At 39.5% G+C, this 6,084-nt stretch overlaps 1 pseudogene; it reads right to left on the bottom strand.

Moving 5' to 3' along the window:
- Positions 1–1,113: 1,113 nt before the first annotated feature.
- Positions 1,114–4,876, bottom strand: LOC147428629 (uncharacterized; annotated as a pseudogene).
- Between the last annotated feature and the right edge of the window lie 1,208 nt (positions 4,877–6,084).

Here is a 6,084-nt window from a genome sequence, read left to right as displayed (position 1 = left end):
TAAGTATTATGCTCAACTGCTGAAGAGATAATAAACTTCCAGGATAAGGTTTGATAGGTTTTTGCACACGGGAGTGATAACAGGCTTCTACACATGGAGTCGTGTTCTCCATTTCAACCAATTACACCTTTGTTTTGTGCATTTTCAAGAGAAACCTAAGGTCCAACAAGATGTGTAGCAAAAGCCAAGAAGTGTTCGATTGAATGGCAATGAAAGTGGGTATATTTTCAAGAGGCATGCACATTTGTCTAAAAACAACTGGTCAATGCTATCATTCCGCTCTTTCTTCAACGTTGAACCCCATCATTTGTTACCGTTGTTGTTGACACAGAAGGCCAATTGTAACAATGTGTATACTAATGATTTCTGTGCAAGAAAGGTGGATCTCCTTGACACTTTTTTCATTCAGACGACGTCCCGAAGGTTTCTGCTACATACACTGCATCACTTTAGTTGCTTATTGTACGGTAGCAATTTTTTTTGATGTGTGTGTACAAGATGAGTACTTGACCATTTTTGCCCTTTCCTCTTTGAGACCATCATCCCGGCAAAAATTTCACATATGGAGACCATGAAGAACTAATTTTTCTCTTCCCCATATTGAAATGCTTGAACAAGCAAGATACGTATTCCACTTTGAGACAAATCAGGCAGCTTCTTGCTCTATTCGTCGGCTAAATTTGACAACCGGTTTATTAGTGCACATGGATAGGCATTGCTTGAGCACACTTAAAAGGGACCCGAATTGCATCTAATTTGTCACAAAAGACTATTTGAATAATACCAAGATTCATCGTTTTTTACAGTTCAGCTTTAATGCTCTACTCTTTAAAATTTACTGCATGATGGATCGTCAGGCGTATCATGGATCTTTAGGCGTCTCCGATGCCTGAAGATCCATTAGTCTCCAATGCATGAAGATCCATTAGACTCCCATTGCTCTACTATTCTCTCCAAATTGCTGTTTTCCAGCCATGTTCATAAATAATCCATCCAACAAGCTGAAACCCATAATGCGGCAATATGTCCAAATTTGACGCATAATACAAAAATATAATGTCAAATCAAACCATAATGTCTAATACCAAGATATTAGCAATACAAAACATAGAGCTATAAATCTTCGCTACTCGTAGCATCATCACAATGCAAAGCAAGGTCATAATAAAAATCGATCGTGTCCTTCGCTTCTCCACCAATGGCCGATCAAAATGGTCATCTCTTTGGCACATGAAGCTTGCCATATCTGCAGCATAACATGGCAAAGACCTATTTCTAAGGTTATATCTCAACCATATAAAGAATTATTAAGAAGACTTCAATGAGTTTTTGATAAAACCTTACCAATCTGTGGGCACTTGAAAGTCAAAGATCTCTATATCATCATCCTCTACTGGTATGTATGAGGAGGAGGCTCCCACATCCACAAAGTGAGAAGCTATCACAGGTCGAAGATGATTCTCAATAATAGAATGGTCATTCTCCATTCCAAGACAGCACCTTCCTGTATGTAGACATGCTCTCAAAATTGGTCCTGTCCCTGATCCAAGCTCCAAGACAGTGCTATTTGACGCAGTTAGAAACTCCACAAACATGAGCATGAAAACAAGACTTTTCTCAATTCCTCCTCGCCAACTTCCAAGATTGCCTGCTTGTTTGGAGCGTTGTGATGATGGAAGAAAATGTTTAAGAATACAAGAGTCCAAACTTTGTTGGAGCTCTTTTCCTATTGCATTGCCTTCTTCAACATGAAGCAATGGTGTGCAGCCAGGTCTTTTTAAAAGAAGCACATGAAATGCATTCTCCTAAAAAAATAAATATCATTTAATATATAATACATCAAATATCAATTGATCATGTTACATTATGTAATTCTTATTGAGACTTACCTTCACCACAAAATCACTCTTTCCTGCATAAGCATATGGCTCTGTAGTCTCAGCCAGCCATCGAAGATGAACCTCCATCCGAACTTTTGAGACCATACGCTCAACAATGGGGAGAGAGGATGTGGAGCACAAAACAAGAGTCCATCCACCGTCATCCATACAAGCTGCCGCAATGCACTATCCTACGATTAAGAAACACATCAAGAAAGCATACTAATATTAATCAACTTTGCAATTTAGTACTTCCTAAAAAAAAGAACATTACCTGGAACCATTGATCCAGTTGGTAAGTCAACAACACATAAATCAACACTCCAAGCGCAAGTCTTCTTGTGTCGTTGCCTTCTCTCACCACCAGCTTTTAAAAAAAATGATCGTATCTTTTCAAATTCCCCACCAAACTTCCCCGCAAGTATGTCTTTACCCAAGATGATGTAGTCAGATTCAAGAACTGCCACACTCTCCTTAGATGCACGATGAGAGAGTCGAGAGAAAGATTGAATTGGCAAGTATATCATGTCATTGGTGACGCTCTTCTTTCTTTTCTCAACATGTGTAATATCGACATCAACACACTCATTTCCTTCAAGTATTACAAAACAAAGCATGATCAAATTTTAAACTATTATGCAATGAAAAACAAAAAATATGCATGCAAGATCATGCTCTTTACCTTGTGTGTCAGCAACAGTAATCTTTGGTCGACCTGTCTTTGCAGGGAGCTTTTCCAATTGGAGTTTCTCAGCTTCTAAAATATTTCTTTGTTGTTCTTGCACCAGCCTCAATGTATCTTCATTCATATTTCCAATTGACCCTGAGTCAGATCTGCACTCTCCTTTTTTATGCCTTTCAAATGCCTCATTTTCCTCCTCAATACAACATCCTTTTTTCATATCAACCCACCATGGACAATGCTTTCTCTCCCAATCACTAAGAAGAAATACACCCGAGGACTTTCTATCCTCTCGAAAAATAGTAGAAGTATACATGCAAAATGATGGAGGTGAAAGCATTGGCCATGCTTTACAAATATGAGGGAGAGTGTTTATCTTCTTGCTACTCAACAATGATAGAAGAAACCTTCACAATAGATTGTTAAACTTGAAATTAGACAAGGTCTCCCAAAGTACCACATAACATTAAAAAAGAGATCAATTTAGATACCTGTAAACAACTCTTCGAGCTGCATTTGGTAGATCAATTTGCTTTATGGCTGGACTAGCCACGGTCATTTCCTTTGAAAGAGGCTCAAAAAGGGTATCTCTATACCGAAATAGAATATCATTGAAGTACTCGCCCAATGTCGGATGCTCTGGCAAAGTCAATTGCTCTCCTCCAATATTTTTCTCCACCACTTGAGAAAGCATTCTAGAGGCGTCAGTCAAAAGCTGCTCCATCCATACCTCTTTTGCACACCATCTTATGTACTCATGGTCACCTCCAAGAATACCATAAGAGCTTTTCAAATTATCATCTGCACCAAGCAAAGCAAGCATAGAAATATTCTTCTCATGAGAGCATGCTGCAATTGAAATTTGATATAGTTTATCCAATGTGATTTTCCGAGAGCCATCAAACATTGGCAATCCCCAAAGCACATCAAACCAAGTCTTTCCCAAGCTTGGATTGATGATACACAACATCTGCAAGTACGAGATTAACTTCAATTAATAAAAGAGTACTACAAATGTTATCAACACAAAAGCATTGCAAAGTAGTCCCGTAAAAAACTCACTCTATGAATCTTTCGCACAAAAGTTTTGGTCACAGCTTTTCTTATCAACATGAGTTTGTGCTCGCGCTCTTCTTTAGGGAGACCACTTGGGATCTTCTTCTCGTCTTTGTCCATGTTCTTTTTGTAGTTTGCCTAAGAGGTTAAGAGCAAATATATTGGCACACAATAAAAAGATTTTGATGTTACATGCTTATCAAATGAAGTTGTAGACACACTCACAGAGAAAACCATCTGAGCAAGCAAGGATTGCGTAAGAGGATACCAAACTTTACGACCTCCCGAAGCCTCTTTCACACGTGCTCTTTCAATAGCCATTTTTTCTACAGGTGTAAAATCCTCCATAAAATCATCCACATCACAAGAGCAAAGAGTGCTTGTGTATTGCAAATAGTCCCGTAAGCTTGTGAAAACAATGGCATTCTCATTCATTCTGCCAAAAGAATTAACAAATATAAAATAGAACAAAAGGATTCAAAGGTTTCACATATTACTTTATAAAACAAAGTAGAACTTACAGATTGAATCTCTGAAGAGCGGCCAAGAGTTTGACTTCATGTTTTGGCTCGGGATCAATAAACTCGGCTCTGATTCTAACATGTCTTTCTTTATCTCTTGACCATACTTCCTTAATTGCTTCCATCCAAGATGCAGTTCTATGATTGCCTTCCCAAACAAAAAACATCTTTCCGGATAAACATGACCAAATTGGGTCTTCCACAATCTCTCTCTCAAATTCCTCATTGATAGCCACCCAATGCTTGTCCCATGTGGATTGGATCTCGGCATCCACTAGTTTAGTTGTGCCATCAGGTAGATGTAGAGATAGAATAAACAGACCTTTGATGGGAACATACCCTTCGTGGATAAAAGCTCTTTTTAGATCTGAGAGGTCCGGTCTCAACTCTCGAACCCTGGTGTTAATTAAACAACGACACAAAGGTACTTCAGGAACTGCCTTACCCCTATGTATTGTAAGAGATTTTAAGATATCGGATCCCAATGGTTTGTCAATGATAGCAGGCACATGCTCATCAATTTCTTACTCAAGATCATCATCCACAATCTGAAGCTCATGATCAGCATCCTGAACAATATGCTCCACTTCTTGTATCTCACCCTCAAGATCCATAGGAGTCACCTCTTCCACGTCTTGTGGCTCATTCTCGGAACATTTTGTTGCCTTCTTAGACTTCGGCTGAGAACTTGAACCAGCAACCCGCTTTGCCTTTTTTTGGCCACCTGCACGTGTCATTCTATTGACCAACAAAGTGAAGTTAGAATATATACAAAGTCAAGCTGCAAACCACATACTTTTACCGCAAACTTTGTGCAAACAAGTCATGCCATCTCATGTGTTTATAAGAGACACTCCAGTGTACATACGACAAGACAATTACATACGACAAGACAATTACTGTATGTGTGTGAGGAAAGCTTTACGTTTAAGGGTGGTTATGTTTGTTTCCAGGTATTTTGCCAGCGAAATAGAGAGGCAATGTGTAATCAGGTAATCAGGTATGTAATCAGGTAATTAGGGTAATCAGGTATTTTGCTAGCGAAATAGAGAGGCAATGTGTATTTCGCCAGCGAAATAGTGAGGCAACGTGAGTATTTAAAATCTTAAGCAGTGAAAGTCTCTCTCTCTCTCTCTCTCTCTCTCTCTCTCTCTCTCTCTCTCTCTCTCTCAAACGAGCGGCCAATGGTGATTGCACCAGCAGCAAAATTGTACCATGACAGTACAGCTTGAGGCTTGTGAATCAAGTCCACGCGCAGACAACAACATGAGACTTGGCCAAGAAACCACAGAATAGATAGGCATTTAAAACATAGCGCGACTAGAGCTACTTGTGGGAGAATTTTCATGCACGAGCAGCGAAATTGTACATGGCTCTCAGTAGGAAAGCCCATCTGAAAAACATGGCTCAGCGAAATTGTACATGGCTCTCTGAGAAGACCCGATCCACCTGGTCATATGCCAGAGGAGTAAACAACACTCATAAAAATTCAGCGAGCATTCATATGCTCACCCTGTACACTCTCATGTGCACTCTCATATGGACTTACATGTACTTTCTTGGACATGTGCACATGTGGGCATGGCTCCGAGGTTAAGATTATCATATGGACATACATTGGGTTGAAGATTATGTCCTTCTCGAATGTCAAAAGTTTGAATTTAGATACAATTCAGATCTTGGAAGTTTGAACTTTAAGGTGAGCTTGTCATTCTACTCACTCGGGATGTGGACATTCTACTCACTCGGGAGCACAGACATTTGGTAAGTTGTTGGGGTCCTTCACATTAAGTTCGCTTTTGCCAATGGTGAGCATAGTCATATTAGACGACATGGACTTTTAGTGCAGGGGAGAGTTATGTATGTCACTCTACAATTTGGGGACTATTAGTGCAGGGGAGAGCTATGTAGGTGGCTGGACAGATTCTATGTTGGAGATATTGGA

This window comes from Adiantum capillus-veneris, chromosome 23, assembly GCF_014529385.1.
Source record: "Adiantum capillus-veneris isolate H3 chromosome 23, ASM1452938v2, whole genome shotgun sequence".
In the NCBI taxonomy this organism is placed as follows: domain Eukaryota; kingdom Viridiplantae; phylum Streptophyta; class Polypodiopsida; order Polypodiales; family Pteridaceae; genus Adiantum; species Adiantum capillus-veneris.
Note: the sequence above shows the minus strand (reverse complement) of the source record. Positions and strands in the feature narration are given on the sequence as shown.